Source organism: Acomys minous, assembly GCF_964271855.1.
Source record: "Acomys minous genome assembly, chromosome: 6".
In the NCBI taxonomy this organism is placed as follows: domain Eukaryota; kingdom Metazoa; phylum Chordata; class Mammalia; order Rodentia; family Muridae; genus Acomys; species Acomys minous.
In genome coordinates, this window is record NC_140487.1 from 1,487,877 (window position 1) to 1,505,333 (window position 17,457).

The 17,457-nt window shown below is 44.8% G+C and overlaps 1 protein-coding gene across 1 annotated transcript in view; it reads left to right on the forward strand.

Annotated features, from left to right (window-relative positions):
• The window catches only part of GRM8 (glutamate metabotropic receptor 8), an 855,522-nt gene that overhangs the window by 19,803 nt on the left and 818,262 nt on the right, over positions 1-17,457 (forward strand). The window lies entirely within an intron of this gene.

Sequence of the window (17,457 nt, forward strand, 5' to 3'; positions counted from 1 at the left end):
TGAGTTTGCTAATATTAATAGCATTTTTCTGTTTCTGACAGGCAAACAAAAGCCTTAGCTGGGCACAGGTTCCAGTTGCAGGGTTGGCTGGTCATCCTTTTGAAGGGCCACATCACAGCTTTCGGCTGGGAACTCTAGCTCCATGTGAAAGACTAATGTTTTTTTTTAAGTCATGAAATTGAACTTGCTATTTCCCGAAGCATAACCTATATTTGGGCTGATTATATAAAGATGAATTCATTGGAGGTGTTGCTTACAAACTGGGATCCAGATGTACCCAATTTCTATGATAGGCCCACTTCCTCTGGATGGTCTGGCAGAACTGCTGGGAATGCCATCCAGGAGGTGCAGACTTAAGAATGAGGAAACGACGTTTTTAGGTCTAGATAGATGTTCTAAGTTGATGATGAGAAGATGTGATAGAGATTGGTTTACATTCAGAATTTTAGACGCACCAAGATAGGAAAGATATTTTCTTCAAGGCTGTCAAATAGAAATAGCCAAAACGCTAGGAATGTGACATTTATATGGTTCCTGATTGTGATATGGTTCTTCTTGCTATAGGTAGTTTGGCGTGTGTGTGTGTGTGTGTGTGTGTGTGTGTGTGTGTGTGTGTGTGTATGTGTGTGTGTGTGTGTGTAAAACAATGTAAATGTATATGTAAAAATTTTTAAAATGTTTAATAGAAAATAAAATAAAATAATTAAAAAAAAGAAAAAAGAATGAGGAAATAAAGGGTTATAAATATAATGCTTTGCTTAAGGTAATGTTGCTTTATGAGCTATTTTTTCTTCAGTTTAGGATTTACAGTTTTAATAAGACCTGATTATCAATTTGCAATGTATTGTTTTTCCTTCTGAGCTCGGGTTTCATGTATTTATTTAGATGAGCCTGTTGTTTTTGATGCTTTATCAACTACCAGAAACTTTTATTTTAACATCACTTCTTAATGAAAATAATTTCTTTTAAAAATTTTTTATTTTTATGTATACATTTATATTATTACATACATATAAAATAAACTATATACAGCAAGAAGAACCACAGAACAATCAGGAATTATACTAATATTACATTCATAGTATTTGGCTATTTGTATTTGTCAGTCTTGAAGAAAACATCTCTCCTATCTTGGTGAGTCTAAAATTTTGAACGTAAATCAATATATATTACATCTCATCTCTATCAACTTAGAACAGCTATATAGACCTAAAAACATCTTAACCCCTAAACAACTAAGCTTAATTGTAAAACTAAACTGTCTGGTCTTCAACCCCATCTGAGACTTGAGAAGGAATAAAATTAATTACCCAAGTAGACAGGAGGTGCAGGTTAGCAGCTCCCAAAATGAAAAAAAAAAAAGTTAGAGAAAGTTTGACAATAATTTCATATTATGGCGTTTTCTAAAATCGAGTTATTTTCTGACCCTCAGTTTTATCAGAAAACTATCTATCTAAATCAACTATAGTAAGACTGATAACTGATAGCTTCATTTAAGGGTTTAATCTTGAGGATGACGTTGAGGGCCGGAGTGATTTATGACATACATATCCAAGGCCACTTAGCTTGTCACTGGCATAAACTCTAAGTCTTTCTGACCCCTGAGGATAGCCTTTTTCCTCTGACTTATATTGCCTTCCACTCCTATAAAAGATTGAAGCGAGGAGAACAGTTTTCAGTGGTAGAACCCAGCATCATCTAAGTTCCCTTAGAAGAGAATCTATGGTCAAGATCTTATTCACAGTATCCTAAGAAGGTGACGTGGGCTCCTCCAGATCCCCAGTCATCCCATTGCTATTGTGGACGTGATGATGCAGCATGCCTGCTTCCTGTAGTCCTTGGTCTAATTGTTGCATCTTGAGTGATTTTCCTGAAGTTTTCATTATCCTTATTTTCTTGAAAATTTCAAATATCAGCATTTGGAAATTGTGTTTTCCTTACCAAGTTAAATCCTTATTTTACACAGGCATAGAATTTCAAAGTTTAATTGCCTTTCAATAGAAGGGAACTATTACATTTCCTTTTTAAAATTAGTTTTTAAAGAACTTCTGTTTGATGGTTTTGTGCAGTCCTATAATTTGAAAGTAATTACAATTTTTCAGAAGTTCATTTTCTGCATTTATTAGTACAGAAATACACTTTCAATGAATATGAATGAATGAAAATATATTTGCTTTTATTTTTAAAAGATATACTAGTTGTCTTGTTTACCAAGACTGAAATATCTGTTTTTGTGTTACGCACAAGTCCTTTGATGGCCCTGTGATGCTGCGTTGTGGAGCCCGAGAAGCAGGAAGAAAGCAGCTGACACGTGTTTCCTCATTGGTGTGTTTTCAAGATCCCTGATAACTTCTGTAAAGAGAAAAACCATTATTATTGCAAGTATAAAACAAATCATTGTCAGCATGTTATTCTATCCACTAATGAATAAGGGAACCAATGGTATGCCACAGCTGTGTCAGGGACTACTTGAAGCACCAGGCATTTTTAGGCAGTGCTAAAATAACAAGGAAAAATCAAATACTAAAAGTGGTTAATAGCTAACAGAGCCATAAGCCATAACCTTTCTGGTATCTATTCTACCAAAAGAAAATTTACAAGGTAACCTCTGTCCCTACAGACTTATAAACTGGCTGGACAATAAAAATCTAAACCCAGTGCTGCGCTCTAAGTGTTCCTGATAACCCCTCCAACTTATTTTATCATTCCTACCCCCAAGTCTGAATACTGGCATGCAGCATTGTGCCCAACATCTTCTTCCTCTTCCTCTTCTTCTTCTTCTCCTCCTTTTTGAGAAGGTATCTTGAGTAGAAAAGAGCATGCAAGGGCACTTGAATATCATGGTCTTTCTTTTTAAGAAAGTGAATGAGGAAACTCAATGATGTGTTTATTAGCCAGCTTTCCATTACTGTAAGGGAAATATCCAAGATATTTCACAGAGAGATCACATATTTGGTTCACAGTTTTGGATGCTGGCTCTGTTGCTTTAGACATCATGACAGTAGCATGTAATAGAAGAAAGATGCTCACATTATAGCTTGGGACCAAAGAGAGAAAAGGGAATAGGTTCCCACAATTCCCTTCAAGGGCATACCCAGTGACTTCCTGAAAGACTACACACTTCAGTTGCATCACCCTGTGTACCCAGATTTAATAGTGGCCCACTAAGGTTCAAAACACAGCAACAGAGTCTCAGACCCTTAAATAATATGTTGTTGTTGTTGTTGTAGAATTACTCAGCTTTATTTTTGCTTTCTTCTCTGGGGAGCAGAGTATTGCTTGGTTATTTTTTGATTGGTTAAAGAGAGAGAGGAAAGGGTATATCAGCCATACTGGCGTCTTCCTTGAAAACTCGGGCAACCATGAGAGAGAAGTGAATGCGCAGAAAGAAGTGCAAAATAACGATGAGGCAGAGGTCCAAGAAATTGGCTTGTGAACCCAGGAAGTCTGGAGGAGAAGAACTGACGGGTGCCGAAGGCCAGGACGCTGGTGCATGTTGTTGGGGTGTACGTCAGTAATAATCCTCGGTGAGTCTAGGACATCATCTGCCCCCGAGACCACATGAGAGACTGGCAACCTTCCTTACAACCAAGACAGCCCCCGCTGGCCCTCTGCCCTGGGCCTGTGGCGTTCCAGACTAGTTCTTTTTCCTCCTGTGGCCAAGTGTATCTCATGCACAGGAGATCATTTTTCTGGCTGTCTCATAGGAAGAATAAAATAAGATAAAAGAGAGAGAGAGAGAGAGAGAGAGAGAGAGAGAGAGCGCACAATATGCCTTGGGTAGTGAGGTCCTATTGAGAAGTGGAAATACGGCAGAGAAAACGAACTCTCCAAGTCCAGAGGACTCCGCAGCCTGGCTACTCAGAGATGCCTGTCTCACCTGTTAGAGAGCTTGCATGGTAAGTCACTTCCAACCCACCCCTTAGGCCCAGATGAAGGTAAATTCTAGGAAGCGGCGTTTCCTTGTCTGTACAACTGGTATGCATTTGGATGCTCCGGGTATCGTATAATTTAGTTTGACACACTTTAGTTACCTAAGCTGTTTTCATTAGAGAAGAAATACTCTGCACATGTTAAAATGAGGAGTTTTCATTATTTTCCTGGTGTTAAGGTGTTTACAGTCCCACTTCTCGGTGAGAATAAGGTGGTCTGAGGCCCAGGTCAGATTAGTGTAGGGTGGGAGGCCTGGAAACATTGGCAAGTTTGTCAGCATGGCCAAGAAGTAACCCGGCTCTCACTGAGAAGTACAGGACCTGACCCTCCTGTCCCTCTTTATTAACCTATATTGAAAATAGGATTGGCTGTATAAATCTACAGCGAGGACAGTGTTGTGCTCAGGCATAGGTGATGCATGTGAGCTTTGTGTTGTGCTCAGGCATAGGTGATGCATGTGAGCTTTGGGAAGCATAAACAAGTTGCAGTGTTCATGTTCCTATCTGTCTGCTTCTTAGGATGTGCTCATGGTTAAGACTTTTGGTCAAGTAAATAAAAAAACTCATTAAATTGCAAAGCATGATTTGGTACAGAGCTTATTATTGTTTTATTTGTGAAGTACATTATGTAGATCAATCTGTGAACACAGACGAAGGAGCTACAGCAATAATATACCATACCTAATAGTATCACACACACACACACACACACACACACACACACACACACACACACACAGAGAGAGAGAGAGAGAGAGACAGAGACAGAGACAGAGACAGAGACAGAGACAGAGACAGAGACAGAGACAGAGACAGAGACAGAGACAGAGAGACAGAGACAGACAGAGAGAGAGACAGACAGACAGACACAGACAGACACGGAGACAGAGACAGAGACAGCGACAGAGACAGAGAGACAGAGCGAGGTGGCGGGATTAGGTGGAGTATCCTTAGGTGGTGTGTCCTTTTCTTCTGATCAGCTTAGGTCCAGAAGTATTTTGGAATTAGGATTTTATTCTTTGATTTGAGAATATTTTCTCATATGTAGTGAGATAATTTGGGGATGGGACCCAGGTCTAAACCCAGAGTCTTCAACTTAACTTTATACTGTTTAAAAAGAAAAATAATTTCGTGCATGGAGCAGAGCGTCATGGTGTGAAATCTCCACTTGAGGGACTGCGCACCATGCAGAGTTTCCAGTTCTGTAGTAACCTGTCACTTTAGATTTTAGGATGGTGGATTCTCCAACCTGTGAGTATATTTTACTTCTTTTTGGAGATATCTCAGAAATGTAACTGAAAAGATAGTAGTCCACTATGCCCGTGGCTAATGCAGTACGGTCCTGCAAATTCTCTGGCAACATGGCCCATCATGAGACCAGTCTTTTACTTACGTCCTTTTCTCAACTCACGGGGGACCCAGGACAAACTATTTTCTTGCTCTGGGTGTCAGTTTTCACTATGCTTGATGTGGAGGTTTTGATAAGATCATCTCCACGGCCTTGTCTACTTTGAGGGCTCTAGATTTAACCAAAATGTGAGTTGTGCAGATTCAATTTATTTTTGGACCTTTAATTCTGCTCTTTATTCTGCAGCAACTTTCTTGATTTTTCTCCGTGTCTTGTCTCATTTTCTCTTTTCCCTCTATCTTATTCTTGTCTTTCCTCTGAGCTGAGGTGGGAGTACCAGCTCTCATTAATTAAAAAAAAAAAATACATATGTCTTCCTCTGGATACTTTTGAACTTTTTACAAAGGAAAATCTTAGAGCTTATTTGCTTAGCTTTTGCTTCAGAGCTGTAGGTGAGAGGATGTGTGTGTCTCAGAACAATTGTTCAGTGGAAGCTGGTCTTGCCAGATGGAAAGGTGGCTGCCTGTTTGCATACTCTACTGGGCACCTGCTTGTCATCTCTGAAGAGCGCATAGTATTCTCTGTTTATTATGCAATTTACAAGATCCCTACCTGATTTAGGATTGAACACACTGAAGCATGCAAAAGTCTTTATGATTCTGGTGCCAAGGCTGCTCTGGTCCTGCCTGGAGGGTGGCAAGGTTGAAGTTCCTCCCTGAGTGTGGCAGCCAGGCAGGGTGTGATGCTGTGACACCCAGGTGTCTCTGGGATTTTTCCTTGTCAAAGCACTGCTGTCACACCGTCTTGTTAAGCTGCAGCAGTGGCAGGATTACACCTCAAAGTGTAGCATCTGGAGGCCTTGCATATGCTGCTGAAACAGTCCCAGAGCTGAGGTAAAAGGTTTAATTTTAGGCCTTTAAAAATTTAGGCTCCTTCCTCTCAGTCTGAGATTAAATAGTTGAGTAGCTCTTTTCGCTCCACTCTGTAAAGTTCTTGTCATTTGTCGTCATGTGTGTAGTATGTTTGCGACAGAAGAGACTCTCTTTGTATTCATGTCACAGTATAAGAAATATCCCTTCGTTAGGTCACCTAACTTTAAATTTAACTCAGCAATGATAGCCCATTCTACTCTCCCATTGGTGACCTTGGGGCTAAGTTTGGAAAATAACCCTTTCATAAAGGGAGAACTTGCTGATAAGAATATTCTTGCATCCTGGGAGCCAACTATCATACAGAGGGACCCAGCAAGGTCTCGGCAAGGCTACAAACCTTTGGCTTTTCATGGCGGTGACATGAACTGGTAGTCAATACTAAGTTAAAGCTAATAGCCAGCTATCTAGGTGAGTCTCTTAAGAACAGGGAACAAGGCACTCTGTTCTGAAAGTAAGACACATAAAAATATTCCTCTGTTCTTCATAAAGGAGAGAGAGGGCTGACAGAAATGAACAAAGAAAGGAAGATGGGAAGAGGAGGTTGGGGCCAAAGGCAGAGAGGCGGCAGGAAGAGAGAAGTGAGTGGACATGGACACCGCGCCGGGGGTTCGCACGGGCCGATCTCAACCCTTCTGGCTTTACTCACCCAGTGCCACGTCCTTGGAGGAAAGATTGCTTCCTTGTCTCTCTTCCAGCTTCTCAGATTTCATAACCCCTTATCTGGACTTAATCTGCCCTCTAGATTCTGAGCTGTGTAGAGTTCCCCCTCACTGTTGCCATAGCGACTGCACATGCACATAGCACTCCAGCACTGCTGCAGCCCCAGGGAGCTCCCTGCAGCCCCCAGTGTCCCCTACAGCCTGCACGTTTGCCACCACCTCCTCTTTCCCTCCCCAACAATCATATCGAATAAAACCACAACAGCAGCAACAGAAAACCAAACACCCCCAGAACTTGCCTGGGTTTTCTGTGAAGTCTGGCCTCGTGTTTTAAGAGGAGATTCTTTATCCTCTCACTTCTAATTTTAGGCGATAAAAAACACAGCAGTGAAGAGAGCTTACAGACCTCGCCCCATGGTGGGCGCTTATAACTTCCGTTTATAAGTGTTTATAACTTCCACTCCAGGGAATCCAACTCTGAAACACTCTCAGCAGCTGCTTCACGGAAGGTGTCTGTACCATCTACAAAGCCTTTTCATTAGCAGAGAGCTAGCTGTCCTCTGCAAGGGTAGGAATGTTTCCACACACCAACCTCGGCTCTACCTATGGCAGCAGACTCCAGACATTCCCTCTTCTCTTGTACCCACCTTTTATGTGATCTCCTTGTTTCCTCTGAATGTGCACTGGACCTGGAGTGTCACTTTTAATGAACCAGATATGACAGCTATGACGTGATGTCACTTCTGACATCAGGTTACGACGTGCTCTGACTGCCGTCTTCCTGGCGTCCATCGCTCTCCTTATTGCTTACTAATATGATGAGCTCTGATGTGTTATGAGCTGCCTACTTGGGAGGCTCATGTAGCTGGGAACTAGGGTGGCTACCAGCAAACAGCCAGCAAGGGCTCCTGACCTGTAGAAACTACAAGACACAAAAGCTGCTAAGGCCATGTGTTTGGAGGCAGTTTGTTAGACAGCAGCAGATAAATGACCGAGTCTCTTCCTTTAACAGGTCCCCCTCTCTCTGTTTCCAAATATAAACATGAGGTTCATGAGTTGATTGGCTTTAGTTACATTCTACACACCAAGAATTCATACTTTAGTAAGGTTCTTTTCAACTCTTCTGGAAGGGCGAAGCTGTGGCTTCCAAGTCTGGTAAACCCATAAGTTGTTTCTCCTGCCCCATCCTCCCTGAATCAGCATTAGCTTATCTTCGCAAAGCCCTTCCAAACCCCCAGTCCACCCCAGTCTGACAGACACGATTTAACTGCGGGTTGTTAATTCCCTTACATTTTCCCGCGTTATTGCACATCTGCCAGGGAGGATTGGGATGCCTTATGCTGCGGTGGCTGTGGCTCCATTTAGGTCCCTCAGCCAGATAGTAATCATGAGCCACTTGATTATTAACCTTGGGAAGATCCGAATAGTTTGTGTGAACGTGTTACTGAGCTCTTGATCATATTTTGTACTTTTTATTTAATTTTATTTTTTGCCACTGATCCATAGCCAGTTGATAGATAACAAAACAAACCCAGGTACTCTGCCGCTGCAATTCTCACATCTGAATCCCACAATTATCACGGGAAGCTTTTGTTATGCATTTAAACTTGTGTGAAATACAGATTGCTTTCTAAATACCATGACCTTCGGCTCCCACTTACATCCTTTTCATTTGCCGCCATCCTAAGTGTTTTCTAGCTCCATCCTCTGAGACTCGTGTTTAAAACCTAATGAACAATTGAAAAATACTATAAACTATTTTTTTTAACTATAAACTTTAAGTAAAATGTAAACTCAAAGAACTGAAATATATGAATGGAGGTCAAATTAAGACTGGAGTTACATGTCATAGTTTCCACAAAATGGTTGAAAAATGTGGCGTGTGCCAACGATTTCCTTGGTGCTACCTGACAGACTTAGTGAAAATGATGCTTTGTGTAGGTGATGGCGGTAGTACTGGTGACTGTGTGGTGGGTGCGGTAGGGGGATGATGCTAGTGATGGTGGAGGTGAAGCTGGGTCTATTTGGTTCTTTTCAAGGTCAATATTCAAGCAACTTCTGATCATCTGTTATATGCTCAGGGACCCAGAAGCAGCCATAAGCACTACATCTGAGGATAGTCCAGCCCAACACAACAGATGTATGACAAGAAACAGAGCGAAGGAAAATAATCATATAACACCTGAGTTCTGTGGACCACCTTTGTCTGTGGAGAAGGCACCTAGAAGGAAAAACACACTGGAGCACATGTGTGAGGCACGGATTTCTCTTTTCGAGTGGTGTAAGACCAATAACACCTTTGGATACTCAGAGGAAGTAAGACGAAAACTGAAAGGAAACCCTTCTCTTTGGTACAAAGACATCCCTGAAGCCAGTGACTCAGGGAAGAGGCAGACACCACAGTGGGGTAGGAGAGCTGTGTTAACTTTTGTGTCTTCTCCCAGGCCAGGCCAGTGGGAAAGACTGGGTCAAAGGAGGACCAGATGGTGGTCCCGTGCCTTTAAGGTCATCAGCATATGACCAGACTTTCAGTGGGACCACACATTACCATGCTCACTTTATTAATAAGAATATTGCTCAGTGCCGTTATGATTAATTCCCAAGTATCAGTGATTTAAAACAAGATTTTTTCCTTTCCTTACAATGTACATTCAATGTGAAATTTTCCTTCCTTCTTTCCTTCCTTCCTTCCTTCCTTCCTTCCTTCCTTCCTTCTTGTTTATGTTTTTTGTTTTTTTGAGACAGAGTTTCTCTGTGTAGCCTTGGCTGTCTTAGAATGGCTTGGTAGACCAGGCTGGCCTTGAATTCACAGAGATCTGCTTGTGTCTGCCTCGCTGAATGCTGGGATTACAGGTATGCGCCACTGCCCCTGCATTTCTGATGGTGTAAGTAGCATTTTTTTTTAGCACAGAGACATCAAGACCCAGGACTCCGTCATCTTCACTTGATGTATTAACTTCCTGCCACCATAACAAATATTCAACTTTTTAAAAAATTAGTAAAACTTGTTCTTTGACAGTTTCGTACATGTACATAGTGCGTCCGAATTGCTGTCTCTGATCTCCCGTCCTCTCCCGTCCACATCCTCCAGCCCAGTAACCTCTTTCATACACATATCTTTTTGGTTTGCTTGTGTCCCTGTGGGTTTAACTAGGGTCTTCCATGTGATCTTGGGATTGGAACTATCCCCTGGAGTCTGGTGGGTACATCACTTGGTACCCAGATGAGGGCAGAGGCTTCCCCTCCTCCAGAGCCCATCAGTAACCTACAGTTCATCAGTAGGCAGTAGGCTATCAGCCCCTCTTACCCATGACTCTGGCTATAGAGAGGCTCTGCCCTGTGCAGTCCCTGTGCAAGTATCCACAGCTGCTGTGAGTTTGTAATTACATCACTTATGTTGTTTCTAGAGTATGGAATTTTACTCCCTTTCTCATTACCTTTTAGATGCTTACATTTTTAAACTCCCTCCTCATTTTTTTTCTTCCCTCATTATTAGTGTTTGCCAAAGCATCGGTAGGTAGGATGGGTTAAATGACTTGTTTAGGGCTAAGCCTTCATGTGTCCCTTATTCATAGCACCCTGGGCAGCTGTGAGTCTCTGCACTTAGCATTTCTCATTGGAAGTAGAGATTTCTCTGTATGGGTTGAGAGAAGTCTCTCTCTATATGTAAATCTAGAAATTTAAAATTTTATGTCTATACAGTGAAACATCAATAGTAATTTCCCTCAAGGGGACTACGTGTTCTGAGGCACATGGTTTTGATCAGGTTTACAGCACGAGGCGTGGGATCTGTTGGCTCTGTTTCTTAACATTTAAACTTTATTATACAACCCAACTATCTTAGACAAGAGGGAAAAAAGGTTAAAGGGAAACAAGAGTGAACCTTCCGGTATCCGTTCCACGGGACGGGTCCCTAGGTGCCTCTGGCCTGTGCGCTGGACCGGCTGGTAAGCTGATCCTTTTCCTGATCCATGTGCACTTGCTCAGTCTGAACCTGCTGCCCCTCTCATCCTCTCTGCCTGTCTGTCTCTCATGTGCAAGGGCCGGTCTTCTCCCAGCGAGGGTCGATTAGAAACACAATAATCCAGGTGGAGCCCCAGGTCTGCTTCCTGAATTCCAGGCCCAGGATGGCTCCACCCAGTCTATCTCAAGGTTAATCTCAGGGAGTACCCATGGTGTGTCCAAGGGCAAAGCCTGCCAAGACTGCTTTCACCTGTGACAAAGCTCACTCTCCTTCCCACAGGGATCAAAAGCCCAGTCAGAGAACAGTTGGTTGACAACCAAACAGTCATGCCACTGCTGCACAAGTGGGTCTGTCTTGCCAGGCATGCTACAGTTCATGGCGTTCACGTTTAGGTAAGACCACCAACGCCTTGTCCTGCCCTGAAGCTTGTATGATGGCCCCAAACACTCTGAAAGCTAGCCAGCAACGAAGACGCCTCCAGCTCAGTTCCGGAACCGCACTGTGTGGTGTTTTCAGAAGTGGGGTTTTGTCATCTAGTTTAGGTGGGAAACCAAGGAGAAAAACAAGAGTTTGTGTTGTTCTGGGGGCTTCTTGGATCTCCCTGACAAGTAGCTCCTGTGGAGGCATCCCATGGCTGGCACTGGGGTTCTTGCTTAGGGCCTTGTTGCTTTTAGGAACAGAATTATCTACCTAGACTGAGCATCTCCCTCCAAAAACTCTTTTATGTTTTTAAATTGGATTAGAAGAGAATAGGTTTCCATATGGAATTATTTTTCTCTCCCACACTTCTCATCTTTCCCATCCCCATAACCCTCTTCCCTTTTTAACCCTTCCTATCCCTAGTACTCTCACTTTATACTTCTATTTTACCTATGTCCTCTTATTCTGCATCCCTTAAAACTCCTCCCTTCACTGGCCCCTCTCATATTACATAGCTTCTATGGGTTTTATAAGTTAAACACACTGAAGAGTTGAAGCTGTATTGGGGAGTCCTACAGAAGAGGGGGAGGAAGGATCAGAGGAGCCAGAGGGGTCAAGGACACTACAGGAACATGACCCACAGCGTGAACTGACTGGGACTCAAGTGGCCTGGCAGAGGTCAGGGAGCCTATAGGGGTCTGACCTAGGCAGGCAGAGGTCAGGGAGCCTATAGGGGTCTGACCTAGGCGGGCAGAGGTCAGGGAGCCTATAGGGGTCTGACCTAGGCGGGCAGAGGTCAGGGAGCCTATAGGGGTCTCACCTAGGCTGGCATCTATGTTACCATTGTGTAGCTTGGTGTTTTTGTGGGATTTGGGATCTTTTGCTCCTACTGGGCTGCCTCATGCAGGCTTGATGTGAGACTATGTGCCTGGCCTTGTAGCTTGTTACCCCATATTTGGTTGATGTGTTTCGGAGGCCTGCTCTTTTCTAAGGGGGTGTGGGGTGGGGTGGATATGGGGGAAAGGGCAGGTGGGGAGGGGACTTGGGGAGGGGAGGGGAGGTAGGGAGGGGACTTGGGGAGGAGAGGTGGGGAGGGGACTTGGGGAGGGAAACTGCAGTTGCAATGTAACATATGAGAGAATAAATAAAAAGAAAAAAATGAAAAGAAAACATGATATAACAGTGTACATAAATTAATTCACATTAGATGCCTTTGAAAGTCACATTGTCTGATTGAGAATTTAAGTTGATCACCTGGTACAGCTGTCTGTTTAAATGCTAATAAAAACTCATCACCATTGAAATACCACTGCTCTTCTTAGATGGCTACTCCATGTTCCTGATTTCAAGGCATCCTAGTGCATGAATGATTTCTCTACAAATTCCTTAGCTTTGTAGATGCTTTCTGGATGTATGTCTGAAGAAAAGGATGGAAGGAACACATTCATCCTCTGCACAGTTCAAGTAACTTTTCAACAACGAGAACAAAAAGAACTGAAGCTATGGTCCCAGACGGGCAGGAACAGCGGTATCAGGCTCATATTTTGTTGTTTTGGTCACTTGCCTGAAAATTTAATTTTTCATTTTTAATAAAATCTTACTGTGTATATGTGTGTGTGCCACATTTTCATTGTTCGCTTGCCAGTTGCTGGCCGCCTAGGCTGATTCCACTTCCCAGCTGTGGTGAAGGGAGCAGCAGTTAACACGGAAGTGCAATTATCTCTGTAGTTTGGTGTGGGTCCCTTTTGGTAGATGCCCAGGAGTGGTGTTGCTGGGTCACATGGTAGTTTTATTTTTAGCTTTAAAAAATATTCATTTTTAATTGTGTGTACGTGTGTGAATGTATGTGAATGTGTGTGTGAGTGTGTGCATGTGTGTGTGTGAATGGATGCTGGTGTGTACAGAGGGCGGAAGAGGACACTGGATCCCCTAGAACTGGAGTTGTGGTGGTTGTGAGCTGCCCAAGCTTGAGTCCTTTAGAAAAGCAGAAAGTACTGTTAACCACTGACCCTTCTTTCTAGCTCCTATTTCCTCTGTGTGTGTGTGTGTGTGTGTGTGTGTGTGTGTGTGTGTTGTGTGCCTTCCAGATTGCTTTTCGAAGTGGCTTCACCAGTGCACACTCTGCTGACAGTGTACACGGATACCTTTCCCCACACAGTCAGACCAGCATTTGTTGTCATTTTTGCCAGGGAACAGGTATGAGCGGTGTGGACATCCATTCCTGGGCTTCCCACGTCTAAGGCCCGCCTCCCTGGGCGATGCACTGACTGCTGACTGTGCGCGGGACAGCGATTTCCCGAATGCCCTGGATTTTCAAATATTAAGGAACATCACTGGACTCAATGAATATTTGAAAAACATGCAGATTCTCAAGCCTTTTGCCAGTAAATAGCGTTTGGACAACTTCCCAGCAGAGACTACTAACCCACGTTCCTAACTGGTATCCCAGTAATCGCGAGGGCCAGAGAGGGTGCTTGGATCCCTTATGCAGAGCAGAACCTTGATAATAGTGTGCTTGGCGACCTTCGCCTCAGACAGGTTTGCGGAGGGGCCAGTACTTACACGCCAGCCGCTGCCTAGCTGCCCGCGCACGCTCCCTTGTCTGCTGAGGGAGCCTGCCTCAATTTTGCATCTTTTTTGCCGCTGCCTCTGTGACAGACTGAACTAGTTGGAGAATTAACAACATACTACTAATCAATAATTGATCGGCGCAGGGGTGTGGCTCCTCCGTTTCCTTCGGCTGTGTGTTTAAGCAGCTGTGCTGTGTACATTTTACACTGGTTTGCCCAGTTCGCCACTAGGAGGAGACTGAGAGCGAGTTCCAGGTATCCTTAGTAGCACCTGGCCTGTCAACCTCCTCTTCTTGATTCCTTTTTCCTTTCACAACTGAAATCTCCTCATCAGCTTCCTCCTCCTAATTAGACCACATGGCCTGAAGTCGTTGTCTTGGGCTGTGTTTCTGGGAACACAAGAAGATGACTGAGATGCGTATATGCCTTGCTAACTACGTGCACCTTGTCTGGGAATTTCCCTTGTGGCTCCACGTGGTAGTCAGGATGGCATCCACAGGCTCACATATTTGGGTGTTTGGTCCCTAGATGACGGAGCTGGGAGCTGTTTTAGGAATGTTTGGGAGGTGTGGCCTCGTTGGAGAAGGTGTGTCACTTGGAGTGGACTTTGAGGTTTCGAAAGCCCACACCAGGCCTAGTCTGTCTCTGCCTCCAACCGGTGGGTCAGTTCAAACCTGCAGCTACTTCTCCAGAGCCCTGTTGGTCAGCCTGCTGCTGTGCTTCCTGCCAGGGTGACCAGGGCCTCACTCTGAGGCTGCAGGCAAACCTCGGGTTAGGCCCTTTCTTTGATAAGTTGTCTTGGTCATGATGTGCCTCTGCATTCCACTCTTGGGGTGTGCGCAGCTCTGGGAGAGGGGAGCACCTCATTGGCTATGTGTGACAGCTAGTCTAACACGTCTGGTCTGCTGTCCAGCAGCCAGAGCTTTAATACGATGCACTCACTGACACCTTTCAGAAGTCTAGCGAGCAAAGTACTGACTACTTTCAAAATCCGGGTAGCAATTCCTCTTGGGTGAGTGGCCTTCCAGATGTAGCAACTGCCCCAAACCAGGAATTGCAGCATAGATCTCCACATGTGGAGTGCAGCTCACAGCTTGAGCTAAATGGCCCCCAAGCATATGGTATTGTTTCTTTTGCATTCTCTAACACATGGACAGTTTCTCACATTTTAAATCAACTGAAAATGAGAAGATTATATTCAAATCTTCTTGGAGGATTAGCTACCAGGAAATATGTTTGATTTACATAAATATTTGTGGTAGATAGTTGATGAGGTCAGGCACCGTGCAAAGACTCTTTTTCAAAGTGAAGAAAATGAGATGTCAAGGAGAAGCAAGGTGGGTGATTCTGAAATCCCAGGCTTGTGAGGGCTGGACTGTGCGGGGCTTCGGCCATACCTGCTTGACTTAGGCAGTATCAAAAGGGAGGCAGAGGAGTGGATTGGCCTTGATAAACTGGGTTTAGATTCTTTTCCAGAATAATGCTAAGACTCCATCTCCACAGCAGACAATCTATCTCTCTTTGCCATATTACTCTGGGTACGTTATAATCTATGTATGAGCCCAACCAGTCATCCAGGCTCTTCTAGGTAAAGCCGTTGGAAATACTTGTACCCAGAAGGCTCTGCTCTCTATTGACCAGACTCCATGTGGAGATCCAGTGATGATTCCGTACTGTGCGTCAAGACTTGAGAGTGATGCAAGGCTGAGCATCAGAAAACTGTCTCGGTCAGAGATCAGGCCTACTCCTTTCTCAGAGGGCTGCATCAGAAAGGGCGGCGGTGTGCCTGGAAGACAGTAGTTCTCTGCAGGTGATGATCAATAGGAGAAAAGCAGCTCATTAGCCACTGCTCTCCCTGGCAGCTCACTGGGCCGCAGCCAGCTGTGTTGTCCTCATTATGGAAATGGACCCACTACAGTGCTGCCCTCTTGGCTAATACCAGGCATTAACACTGTGGGGGGGACTCTGGACCAGACTCAGAACACCAGAATGCGGTCAGCAGCTCCATTTTTCAGAGTGTTTTCAGCCTTGACCTGTCTTCTGCTTCCTTTACGTTCACCATTCGCCAAGTGTACTAAGACACACCGTAAAGAGCCTGCAGCGGGATTTATGCAAGTCCAGTCTGTACACTAGCTAGGACAGCTCTGCCCAGACAGCTGGTGCCAGTCTATATGAACTCGGACCCCTAGGTTCACTGACGGCCTCTGTCTGAGCTGGGCTGCCTGGCACAGAAACCGGCTTGCCATACCCACTTCCTCCCTCCATTTCAAGCGCCCAAGGGAAACCCTCAACTCCACAGCACAGGTGCAACCGCTGAGCCCCCCACTCAGTCCCGTTTCCACACCAGTGCTGATTTCTCTTCACCTCCAAATTCTCCCTCCCTCCAGTTATCTGTAGCCAGAAAAGATTGATTTTTATAAGCAATGGGTTCTGCAGAGACAAGAGACGAATGAATGAGTAGGGAGTCCCCTCCCCCCACCCTCTGTTGACTCTTTGCTTAGAGGATCTCCGTGGTTTCAGGAAACCAGGGAGGAACTGTGGTCGTCTCATTGGAAACTTCACGCTTTACTGCCAGCCTAGGGAAAAGCCAGAGCAGAGCACCAGGGAGGCAATTTTCTATGGGGGAGGTGGGTTTTCAACTCTTCTATTTCCAGTGTGAACCCATTTCCGAGGGTATTTCTGCGTCGTGATTTCTTTCTTTCTCTGTAGAGAAGGATCAATCCTTTTGATAATTTGGGACTTGATTCGAAAGTTAAAGGCACCTGAACAGGACTACCAAGGGTAAACCGGGAAACCCTGTCTCGGAAAACCAAAACAAACAAAATAAAATAAGATATAAATAATAAAAGAAATCTGAACAGGATAAGGTTTATAACTTGCACTCTAGAACTCAGATTCAGACAAGTGACCTGTGACGAAGCTTATAAAGCTCATGATGCTTATGAAGTTGAGAAAAAAAAAGATGTCTGTAGCTTCCTGAGCCTAACCCTCTCTCCTCCATCCTTCTCACTGCTTACAGGTGCGCCAGGCCCCACCCCTCTCAGCACACCACCTCTCTCCAGGGCTCTGGTCCTAGGCTGCAGTTGCGCGCGGCTACCTCTAGATGGGACTTTCTCACCAACCCAAAGCCAGGCAAGCGAGAGCACCGCTCGTGCGGGGAGGCGCGCGTGGGGGTTCCCGCCTTCTCTCCGCAGGAAGGGCGCCCAGTGGAAGTTCCTGGGCGGTAGCCAGTAGGAAGGGGCCGCGACTGTGCGCTTGGGCCCAGCGGGTTTTCAGCCTCTGCTTGGGAGGAAATCCTGAGGTTTCCCGGCTAGCGGGCTCTTCAAGAGTTTCACGCCTGGATTTGGGTTTCTGGAATCCTCATCCTAAAAATTAAAAGCCGCCTTGGTTGTGTGGTCCCCGTACAATGCCCGGAGTGGGATTGTACCGCGTCCTTCCTCCAACTTAAGGGGTGCAGGAGAAGGCGCCCCTGGCACCCTCCTATGTAGGAGCCACAGGGCAGTGCGGAGGGCGGAACAACTGCTGGCGGGTGGCAAACTTTATGAGGAAGCACCGAGGCTGTGGGCGCTTCTTTGAGCATCACCGGGGAAAGAATGCAAGTGTCACAACGCTCGTCATCTGTCACGTTTTCT